General features: G+C 38.7%; 1 pseudogene; it reads left to right on the top strand.

Annotated features, from left to right (window-relative positions):
- The first annotated feature begins 12,357 nt into the window (after positions 1 to 12,357).
- On the top strand, positions 12,358 to 12,458 carry LOC143409099 (U6 spliceosomal RNA; annotated as a pseudogene).
- Positions 12,459 to 12,750: the final 292 nt, after the last annotated feature.

The raw sequence follows: 12,750 nt of genomic DNA on the forward strand, positions 1-12,750 counted from the left end.
CCAGGAAGAGACCCACGCACATATGGAAAAGATATACAAACAGCTGGGATTTCAAATCAGTGGGAGAAAAAAATTACTTTTAAAAATAAGTGATGCTTGGAAAATTGGTTATCCACATGGAAAAACATAAAATTAGGTTCCTACTTCCATACCCCAAAATAAATAACCTAAGAATCAATCTTTGAAACTTTTAGAAGACATTAGACAAATCTTTATGACATTTGGACAGATAATGATTTCTTAAAAAGGATGCAAAAATAAATCATAAAGGGAATGAGTAACATTTTACCTGCTTTAATTGGACAACTTCCATTCAAAAAGACATGTTAAAAAAAAAAAAAAAACTGAAGACTCAGACTAGGGCAAGAAATTTGCCACTCAGAGAACTGACAAAAGTTAGTATCTATGATTTGTAAAGAGATCCTGTAAATAAAACAGGAAAGCAATAAATAATGCAATAGAAAACTACATAAAGAGTAAGTCAATTCAGAGAAAAGGAAATCCAAATGGCAACTCTGTTAATAATCAGGAAGTGAAAATTCTAACTAAGATACCATCTCACATCCCTCAGACTGGCAGCAATTAAAAAGGGCTACTATCAAGTGTTTAGATGTAGAGTAGATAAAAAGAATAAACAGAAGCTCTCATAGGCTGCTGGGGGGATGTGTAAGTCAGTACAGTCACGTTGAAGGGCAATTTGGCAATGTCTAAAAGCCTTCAGATGTGCAGGTCTTGCAGTTCTGCAACTGACTTCTAGAATTCATTATAACATTGCTCATATTGGGGAAAAGCTGGAAATCATCCATGTGTCCATCAATAGGAGAATGAAAAAATACTGCAGAGTGTTTATGTAGAATACTACAGAGCAGCGAAAATGCTATCTGGATAAATTTCAAAAACCTAATGTGGAGCAAAAAAAAAAAAAAAAAAAATCACTCTGTAAAACTGGCATGGAGTGGGGCTGGGGTTATGGCTCAGCGGTAGAGCGCTCGCCTCGCATATGCAAGGCCCTGGGTTTGATCCTCAGCACCATATATAAGTAAATAAATAAATAAATAAATAAAGTTATTTAAAAAAGAGTAACACAAAATTAAAAAATAAAAATAAAAAATGGCATGAAGTATGGTACATTTTGCATGAAGTTTGACGACATGTAACAGATACACAGTTACATACATGCATGTGTACATTATGTGTGATATATATACGCATATAAATATGTATGTATTTTAAATACAGTATAAACCTACAGGAGAGAGATAAATGTAAGAATTCATTTCACAAAGCTGGGATTTGAATGCTTGCTTGACAGAGTCTTTACTTCTTTGTTTGAAATATGATAGCAAAATAATACTAATCCACACTTATGTAACTGTTAGTTCAGAGAAACTGGCTTTTGAACTCCTTACATGAGCATATTGCACGGTGCTGGAGTTTTATCCCTCTGTGACAACATTGTGAGCTCCCTGATTTTTAGGGCATTATCTTTCTTTCCCCCTCTTTATATTCCTAGGGCTGGCATACTGTAGAGGGTCAACTTGTGTCTGTTGACTGACTAAGCTCAAAGAGAAAAAGAAAGCGAAAGGGGGAAGGAAAGGAGGAGGATGGGTAGAGAGTTTGAGAAAATGCTTTGACTGCTTCACTGACGTGGCCTGGCACTGACAGGGAAAGAAGTAGGTGGGTTTGAGAAAAAGTAGAGAAATTAGCTCAGCTGGACGTAAGGCATGATTAGAGGGAGATGTCCAGGTTGTTTCCTGAGCCTCTTACTTGGGGGAAAGTGATGGTGGAGTCACCACCTGGGTCAAGGAGGATAATCAGACTGATCTTAGTCTGTGTCTCCAGGTGTAAACACACAGCTTGTGCTGGACATGTGGGTCTGGAGCTTAGGCAAGGGGCCAGGGCTAGAGCTGCAGGCAGGCCCTTGGGGAGCATTAATATTTAGGAACTGAGCAGAGGAAAGAGCCCAGGTAAGGAGGCTGCTGACAAGAGTCCAGAGAAGTAAGAGAAGAACAGGAGAGGCAAGGAAAGAAAGTTCTAAGAAAGAGAGGAAATCAGGAGGGGAGGGAGGTGTGGAGGTTCACCGGATTAGACAGGGGGAAGTTGGGGGGAATAGAGGAGGGATGGGAATGGGAAAGACAGTAGAATGGATCAGACATAACTTTCCTGTGTTCATATATGAATGCACGACCAGTGAGACTCCACACCATGTAAAACCACAAGAATGGGAAGTTATATTACATGTATGTATGGTGTGTCAAAATGTATATTTATACACTCTCATGTATAACGAAAAAGAACAAATAACAAATAAAAAAAGAAAGAAAGGGAGTCATTAGGTTATATAAAACAGAAAGGTTCAGAAACATAAAAACTGAAATGTGTCCTTTGAAGTTGGCAAGAGAAGGTCATTTGTGGTCTTTGCTAGAAGTTTCTTTGGAGAGGTGAGAGGGAAACGATTACTCTGCATAGTGAGCAACAGTGAGCTGTGAGCCAATGGGGCCAGAATGTCTTGAAACCTACTTTTTCAGATGCCTGGATTTGTACAGTGTAGAGAGACAGGTGATGAGATCATGAGCGAATCTGGGGGTGCAGAGATGACTTAACAAACTGAGAGAGGGAATCTGGGAAAAGACTAAAGTGTGGGAGGAGGAGATAATTGATGAATCAAGGTTTTGAGGAAATGAAAAATGTGCTAATACAAATACCAGGATTAATAATGAGTGCTACTAATACTGATACTAGCGAGCATTCACAGAGTGCCTGCTACAGACCAGGTACACTGTTATGTATTTAACGTAAATTTAACTCATTTTATCCTTACAAGGTTCCTAAAAGTAAGTTCTATGATGACCTCATTTTAGAGATGAGGAAACCGAGTTACTGCAAAGTGAAATAATAATTATCATCATTTTTGAGCTTTTTAAAAATTCAGCTTTACATGTTAGTTATAGTAAGAACACAGCAAGAGGCAGTAGGAACACAGATTGCCTCGCTCTCTGATTTGGGAGACAAGGACAGATATGGGCACAAAGATGGCTAGGAGAAGGAAGGGAGAAGGCAGTAGGAATTTGTGGCAGTCCAGGCCAATGGCTTTGATTTCTTTGATGAGGTAGAGAAACAGCATCTTTATCATAAAAAGCACAGGTAACAATAAAAGAAAATGAGCGGGCTGGGGGGAAAGCTCAGTTGGTAGAGTACTTGCCTTGCATGCATATAGCCCTGGGTTCAATCCCCAGCACCACAAAAAAAAGAAAAAAAAAGAAAAAAGAAATAAAGAAAATGAAATATTTTAATTCCAAGCCCTTGCCACAACTACTCTTAACATTTTGCTGTGTTTCCTTCCAGAACTGCTCCTAAGGATAGATATACAAGCCTACATACATAACAGGGTGAGTGCTCCCTTCTGATGGAAAGGATAAGAGTCAAAAACAAACAAAAACAGTGGAGTTCAAACCCTGTAATTTGGATGACAACTAGAATTGTTCCCAGTGCATAGATGAGGGCTGTTTGACCCCTCTCCCTTGTCCTGAGAAGCCTCCCTGTGGTCTTTTGTTGTGTGAGTCCTGCAGAGCCTCTCATCTGGAGAACAGAGGTTTGAGGTGCTGTGTTGGGAGGAAGCCAGGCCATCCTGCACAACATGCTGAAAGATGATCTTTGCAGTGGGGGCAGAGGTGCATCTCTGCAGATTGCTTACTTGGAAAAATATTTCAGATCTAAGTATGAATTTAGCTCAATCCCTAGTCGCATGACAACGTACCTATTATGAGCCAATTGCATGTAAAAACAAAACCCAAAACATAACAATACTTAAAATTGTGTTTGGTGTTTTTGTTGCAAGGTAGATCTTCTTAGATTAAAGAAATGTGTGATGGTGTGTGAGTGTGCATGTGTGTTTCTCTTCTTCACTGAGTAAAGGCCAAAACCACATTCTGGTCTCATAGCTCTCACTGGAATTTGGGGCAAGGTCTCCTGGCATCCCTGAGGGGAAGGCTCAGCAGGTGAGTGGTTCAGTTGTGGAGGAAATGGTGTGGGGTGTGAGGAGTCCCTTTGTATTTGGTGGGTGTACAAGACCAGCCATTGAATCCTTGACAGAGCATGAAGGAGAGATGGAAATGAGTTTGTTCTGACTCAACACATTTGGGTCAGCCTGAGGATAAGTTGGAAAGTCATTTGAAGGAGCACAATCCCAGGAGCCATAGGAATCCATGGAGCCCAGCCCTGAGCCTGAACCTTTCCTCATGTGTTGGACCAAACACATGAGAAAACAGCAAGCCAAAGGCCTGGCTGGGGTCCCAGCACAGCAATCCCTGTATTCCAGTAGCGATGGGTCTTGGCTGAGCTGAGCCACGTTCTAACGTGTCTGGCTTGGATGACAGACCAGGTGAGTATGTCTACCTGGCTCAAGTTGAAAGTCTGAAAAGCTAGGGCTGCTGCCAGGTCAGTAGAATTTTCAGTGTCTCTCACAACCCCAATTCTCCCAGTCCTTTCTCCGAAACTAGGTTCAATCTCCACAGGAATGTGTTCTATGAAGATGTGGGCAGAATGTGGCCACAGATGTAAATCAGGTCTAAAGTAGCACAGAATCTTTTGTGGAAGTCCCTAAATGACGGAAATACTTCCTTACATGTCCCCAGAGTCTTCACTTGGGGTCTGGCCCAGTGTGCATGCACCTCCCAGAAGAAGCCAAGCAGACCTGGTTGAAGACCTGATCCATCTCTGATTGGTTGACACTGGCCTTATTTCTCTTAGATCAGTTTCCCTATCTTTAAAATGAAAAAAAAAAAAAATCTCTGCTCAGGAAGATGGAAAATGTCAATGCAAATAAGTATAACAGGACCTTAAAACTAAAATTTCCACCAAGTGCCAATATGTGTCACGGATATGAAAATCCAAAGCGAGATGCCAACTTGCCTTATGATTTCCTAAAGAAATGCCAAGAATCTGTTCCAAGACTTTTGAAACCTATTGCTCATTCTTAGACTCTGAAAAAGTAGAAAGGAGAGGAGAGGATTTTGTAAGGAAGATGTCCTTGAAGAAAGCGTTATTGTGAGTTTCATCTTGGGGTCAGGACTGGCCCCTGCTCCCTCACCTCCAACTTGGTGAGGGTGAGTGTCCATGGGCCAGTTTCTCCAAGAGTCTAATGTGTGACCCACAGCTGGGGGGTGGTGCCTTGGGTCTGGTACCACTTGGGAAAACTGAAAGGTAAGAGGAGAGCTTATTAGTTGCTGTGGTAGGACTTCTGCCACCTTATTGGGACCAGCCTGCATTCCCAGAATTTTTCAGGATAAGGGAAGCATAAGAGTTTCCTTTGGACAATTGTAGGCCCCACAATAGAGAGAGCCTGCAAGGACTTTTAGTCCATGTTTCTGTTACTATAGCAAAGTACTTGGAACTGAGTAATTTATAAAGTACAGAGTTTATTTTGTTTATATTCTGGAGACTGGGAGGTCCAAGATCATGGCACCAATATTTGCTCAGCATCTGGTGAGGGCCTTCTTGCTGTCATGACGTGGCAAAGGAAAGCACAGATGCAAAACAAGTTGCTGGCTCAGGTCCTTTCTTCCTCTTATGAAAATACTAATGTCATCGTGGGGGGCCTAACCTCAAGACTTCACCTAATCCTAATCACCTGCTAAAGTTTCTACCTCCAAATACCATTAACATATGAATTTGGGAATTAAGTTTCCAACACATGAGTTTTGGGGGGTCATATCAAACCATAGCAGACTGCTGTGCAGAAGAACTCCAGTGGGAAGAGGTGGAAGCCGAATGCTCAGGGCTGTATGAAGTCTCAGGTGACTATCTCACTGCACTTGAGATCCATCCATGGTTGCAGAGAACTCTGGGAGAAAGCTGAGTCAGGAACCTGTGGAGCAGGCATGAAAGCAACTCCATGAAAGAGGCAGAATTCAATATCTGCCCAGCTAGAAAGCCCAAACCCACCTTATAGCTGTTGCTACCTCTTCCCCAACTCACTTCCCCAGAGTGGCCAGAGTCTCAGCTGTGGTAGCTGGCTGGGGCACGTAGGGTAGGAAAAGAGAGAAGATGCCAACCCCTCTCCATGTTACCCACTGGAGGTTTCTAGCTGATTAACCTCAAACTGGGGGAAGAGAAAAGATTTTCAGGTAAAAGTAAACGAATACTTTGCATTAACATTCTAACTTCTAAAGTGAAACTGAATTTTTAACTAACAGCGACTACAGACTATTCTAAGCTTGAGCAGAAAATTTTGAGGCCTGCTGGAATTGTCATGCAGGCCCAGGAGGCTCCCCTCTCTGTGCACTGATGGTGTAGAGAAAACAGTACCCTGGTTGCTTAAGGCTCTGAGCACAGGGCCCAGAGTTGGGACACGCACAATAGCTCTTTCTCTTCTTCACACACCTGAAGATCTCAGTTTTGTAGTCTGCTTATCCTGACACCCTTTTCTCCAGCTCAGGTGTTACACCTTAAGCATGTTGTCTGTCTGAATGTCAAGGTGAAGTTCTCTTAGTCAAAGCCATTTCTTCCCTCTGATTATCTTTTTTTTTTTTGGGGGGGCAGGTACGAGGGACTAAACTCTGGGGCGCTCAACCACTGAGCCACAACTCCAGCCCTACTTCATATTTTATTTAGAGACAGGGCCTCACTTGAATTGTTCGGCGCCTCACTAAATTGCTGAGGCTGGCTTTGATCTCATGATGCTCCTGCCTCAGCCTCCCCAGCTGCTGGAATAATGGGTGTGCACCCACAGCACCCTGTCCCCTCTGATTATCTTGAAACTAATCTTTCTAGAAATCAAACAAATACATTTCTGTTCATTATAAATTACATTTCTGTTCATTATAAATTACCGAATCTCAAGTATTTTGATATAGAAGCAAAAAATAGATTAAGGAAGAACTGAGTTGTAAACTCTGAATTGCTAGTTATTGTGTTAGAGTAAAACAACACAACAACAACAAATCCTTCCATCCTAGCTCTCTAGTAGGTCTCCAGAATTCTGTTTGCAGGAAAGTCTCAAGGATCCTGAAGTAGCTGTGAAGGACAGCTCAAGACCCCCCACTTCCTTGACAGTTTCTCCCAGTACCCATAGAGCTTCCTCTCTCTTCCCTTCTCACTGCAAAAGCAAGCACAAACAACAAATCCATCCTTCGCGCAACCCCTGCCCCCCAAACACCTAAAATTCTCCATTATGTTTTGAAATTTCAGTACAGTGTGTCCAAATGAGCATTTATTATATTCATCCTATTAATCACTCAGCATATCCTTTTTGCAGGGAAGGAGCTGGGATTGAACACAGGGCACTTAACCACTGAGCCATGTTCCCAGCCCTTTTTATTTTTTGTTTTGAGACAGGGTCTTGCTCATTTGCTGAGGCTGGCCTCAAAATTTGGCTCTTTTTGCCTGAGCCTCCTGAGTTTCTGGGATACAGGCATGAATCATCAAGCCTAGCTAGGGTATCCTTCTAATTCTAAGGACTCACATTTTTGGGGAGGTTTGAGGAATACTCATCTATTCTTAAAAAATATATATATTCTCCCATCAGATCGCTAAGTTTGACAAAAAAACATTAAGAACTTTCATGTGGAGTTGGGGATGTAGCTCATTGGTATGGTAGAGTGCTTGCCTACCATGCGCGAGGACCTGGGCTCCATCTCAACATGGCAAAATAAATAAATAAATAAATAAATAAATAAATAAATAAAAATAAAAACAGATTGTCATTAGAACACTTAATATGAGATTTACCCCCAACAAAATTTTAAGTGTACAATACTCCATGTTGACTATAGATACAGTGTTATATAGCAGATCGCTAGAATTTACTCATTTGGCTTTCTTTCCACTCATTAGTAATTCCTCCTAGTCCTTGGCAACCTCCATGCCACTCCTTGATTCCATGGATCTGACTATTTTTGATTCCTTGGACTGTGAGTGGACTGTGAAATATTTGACTTTCTGTGACTGATTGTTTCACTTGGTTAATATCCTCAGGTTTCATCCATATTGTCACATATTGCAGAATTTCCTTCTTTTTATGTATTTTTTAGTTTTGGTGCTGGGCATTGACCCAGGACTGCTCAACCACTGAGTCATATACCCAGCCCATTTTTAAATTTCTATTATTTATTTATTGGGGGGGGGGGGAGAGAGAGAGAGAGAGAGAGAGAGAGAGAGAGAGAGAGAGAGAGAGAGAATTTTTAAATATTCATTTTTTAGTTTTCGGTGAACACAACATCTTTTTATTTTTATGTGGTGCTGAGATCGAACCCAGCGTCCCGCGCATGCCAGGTGGGCGTGTTACCACTTGAGACACATCCCCAGCGGCCCCAGCCCATTTTTTAAACATTTTTTTTTGTATTTTTTATTTTGAGACAGGGTCTTGCTAAGTTGCTGAGGCTGGCTTTGAACTTGTGGTCCTCCTGCCTCAATTTCCCAAGCCACAGGGATTACAGGCATGTCACTGCACCTGGCAGAATTTTCTTTCTTTCTTTCTTTTTTTTATAAGGCTGAATAGTATTTCACTCTGTGTGTGTGTGTGTGTGTGTGTGTGTGTGTGTGTGTGTGTGAGATCATATTTTTCTTTATTCATTGGTGGATGGATGTTTCACTTGTTTCTACATCTTGGCTATTGTGACTTTTGCTACAGGAAATATAGGAGTGCTAGTATCTCTTTGAAATCCTGATTTTAATTCTTTTGGATAAATACTCTGAAGTGGAATTGTCTGATCCTATGGTAATTCTATTTTTTTTTTTTTAGAAACCTCCATATTGTTCCATAGTGGCTGTACCATTTTCCTCTCCACTAACAGTGTGCAGGTGTGCAGGGTTTCAATTTTTCCACATACTTATCAACACTTGTCTTTCAATTTGGTAATGGCCATCCTGACAGGTATGAGGTGATATCTCCTAGATATTTTTTAAGTAAACAATTTTTATTGAAACCCTCAAAGATTAAAGAGGTCCAAATGTTGAGTTTGGGTAACACAATATAAAATATCACTCAACTGTACCGTTATTCACAGGAATGAACAAATCCATATCCCCAAACATTCAAATTCTCATGTAATTGCTACAAGTGAATGTAAATAAACTAAATAATCATTTTTATTATAACCTTCATTTAATCATAAAAAAAGGGAATTGACATGGCATAACAAAAGATATGCAAAACGTAATGAAAACACAATTCTCTTAAATTCTCAAACTTAATTTTAAAGGATGCAGAATGCACTTTAAATGATTAAATGAATTAAGCTGATTCTTTTTTTAATTACAAACTGTTTTAACATTGGCTTAACCCCCATGTGTGGTATTCAAAAATAATAGCTTTTTTGATTAGAAACATCAATTAAGTTAAAATGAGAAATTAAAAATTAAAAGTTCAGAAAAGGTTGGGTTTCTTTTTTCTTTTTTTGAGGGAGGAGGGGTACTGGAGATTTAACCCAGGGGTGTTTTCCACTGGGTCACATCGCCATCGCTTTTTATTTTTTATTTTGAGAACAGTGCTTAGGGTCTCACAAAGTTGCTGAGGCTGGTCTTGAACTTGCAATCCTCCTGTCTCAGCCTCCTAAATTGCTGGGATTACAGATTTGTGCCACACCACTGCTCCTGGCTTACCTCTTACTCTTAAGTGTACAAATGATAATACCTTTTGAAATAAAATCCTCACATATAACTTTAAGAAGAACCATTTAAACTAGAACTTGGAAAAATATTAAGTGAGAAATTTACTGGGCAAATAATGTCTTTAATTTATGATTATTCAAAAGTTGAGTATGTATCTCCTCTTATAGAGCCCATGTTCTCTCCTTTCTGGTTCTGGCAATGAAGAAACTTTCAGTTGGTTGTGCTCTTGAGACAACCTATAATAATTTTATTTAGAGAAAAAAATACCTTGCAATACACTGACCTGACGTATCAAGATGGAAGAGAAAGTTGGTGCTTTGGGAAAATTTAAATGAGAAAACCACAAAATTTCCAATTGAAAAGTTTTTTTTTTTTTTTTTCCCTCCAAAGGATTGCACCCCTTTCATTTAAGATAGGAATCCAGACTAAAGGCTCTGGGATGTAGTCCTCACCATACATAGACTACAGACTACCCTTGACATGCCTGAATCTATTGCAACCAGCCTACATGCAGGGTGTTTCCATGACATTTCTCACATAGAAACATAATGCAAATTAAATAAGTTTGAATCCATTTATGATGTAACTAGTTTTATAAAAATATCCAGAGTTGCTAATAAAGCACCAAGAAAAAGAAAACATCAGGGAGAGGACTCAAATCCTTCTTAAAATGTTGTTCTTTTATGATTTTCTCTAATAACCTCCAGAGTGATAACAATCACCTTTGGCATGCCCTACCCATATAATCTTAAGAGACATAGAATACCACTATGGTGACTATAACTAAATGCCAATTTTTATTGTTAATATTTAAGAGACTAGTTACAAGATTTCATACCTTAGTCTCAAAAAGGTAAAATAGGTAAAACTTGCCTTGTCTTTATTTTATAATATAGCATTAATATTTTGATGTTCCTTCAGTAAATATTGATATAACTATCCTGGAATTACCCAAGAATTATGAAGTAGCTACTGTTACCTACAAATATTGTATTCAAGTAAAAAAAAAATACAGTAATTGCATATTTTCAGAAAACACTGTACCCAGAGGAAAAGAGGAAATACTGGGGAATGATACTGGACAAATCATATTGTTACATTATGAACATGTACAAATATGAAACAACAAATCCCATGATTATGTACAACTCTAATGCACCAATAAAAATGCAGAAAAAGGAAAACATTGTATAAAAAATTAAATAAATGAAAGCCTTAAAGAAAAATAGGTTTTCAAATTGAAGTGACCAAAGATCATAGTAAATGAAAACATTTCTAAACATGTGACACAGAAATGGAGTAATATAAATCATCTAGGGATTCAAATCTACTGTATTGCTATGTTCACCTTTAATGTATCATTCTACATAATTTTCTTCCTTTGGAACAGTAATCTAAGGGGAATGACATTATTATCATAATATTAGGCCATCAAATCTGTTAATATAGATGCTCAACACATTCAATTATACAAAACAAATTTGTTTCAAGATGCAAATTTAATGTTGAAGTGTAATTAATGAAGAAAAAAGATGTTACAAAGATAGCTTTGGGGTTGGGGTTGTGGCTCAGAGATTGAGTGCCTGTCTAGCATGCATGAGGCACTGGGTTCAATCCTCAGCACTACATAAAAATAAAGTAAAGGTATTGTGTCCACCTACAACTAAAAAATAAATTAAAAAAAAATACCCAGATTGGGGCTGGGGTTGTGGCTCAGTGGGAGAGTGCTTGCCTAGCATGCGTGAGGCATTGGGTTTGATCCTAGACACCACATAAAAATAAAAATAAGACAATAAATAAAAACAAATAAGAATACCCATATATATGCTGTATTTCCACTTTGGTCAGTAAAATATCAACACATTCACTTAGATACTGACTTAATTCATGGATCATGGCCACATTCTCAAAGTATTTTAAGGATGCCAGGAAACTGCAAAAGCAGAAGAGATTTGAAGAACGCTATGTGCTAGCTAAACAAGAACTGTGTTTATTTAGCTAGTGAATACTTAGAATAATAAATTTTTACTTTATGATAGCCATCAGGCTCCCAAGCACCCAGAAATAGGAATTAAGGGTTTTAAATTAGTTATAAAAGTCTTAAGAAAACTGATTAGACTGAGGTAGATTTACTCAAAATTTCTAGATTCATTAAGTGGTAGCAAATAGAATAATTTCTCAAAGGCAAATTTCTCAGTATACATACATTTGGGGGGAGGAGGGGAAAGAGTGTGCATTAACTAGTGAAATCCACCAAACTGCATATAATACTCTGTTACACTAAAGAATTTGAAGATAAGGGAAATGTTCTAATATAATTTCAGATTATATTTCTTTTTTTAAAAAAAGTTTTTAAATTTATATATAACAGCAGAATGTATTACAATTCTTATTACACATATAGAGATCAATTTTGCATATCTCTGGTTGTATACATAGTATATTCACATCAATTCGTGTCTTCATACCTGTACTTTGGATAATAATGATCATCACATTCCAACATCATTAGTAACCCCTGCCCCCTCCCTTCCCCTCCAACCCCTCTGCCCTATCTAGAGTTCGTCTATTCCTCCCATGCTCCTGCTCCCTATTCCACTATGAATCAGCCTCCTTATATGAAGAGAATATTCGGCATTTGGTTTTTTGGGATTGCCTAACTTCACTTAGCATTATTTCAGATTATATTTCATTTGGCTAAAACAGAGTGTAAAGTTGCTTTGCCATATTAAAAATTTACTACAGTGTGTGCTTCACCAGCACATATACAAAATTGAAAAGATACAGAGAAGATTAGCAGGCCCCTGTGTAAGAATGACATGCAAATTTGTGAAGCATTCATTATTTTTATGCATATATAAATATACAGGGAATTTCACCTTTATGTATATGTAGAAATTACCAATCAAAAATAACTAAATAAGGGAAAGAAAGATCAGTAGAGGAAGGAGAATAGGGAGAGGGAGGAGAGAAGAGAAAAAGGCGGGGCATGGTGATTGAAATCATATTCCATGCATGTATGATTTTGTCAAAATGAACCCAAATGCTGTGTATAACTGTAACACTCTAAAAAACAGTTTACTACAATAATTTTTTCACATAAACTTTTAGGCTTGAACTCCAGGACTTAATATGACATGG

The sequence above is a fragment of the Callospermophilus lateralis genome, chromosome 10 (assembly GCF_048772815.1).
Source record: "Callospermophilus lateralis isolate mCalLat2 chromosome 10, mCalLat2.hap1, whole genome shotgun sequence".
NCBI lineage: Eukaryota > Metazoa > Chordata > Mammalia > Rodentia > Sciuridae > Callospermophilus > Callospermophilus lateralis.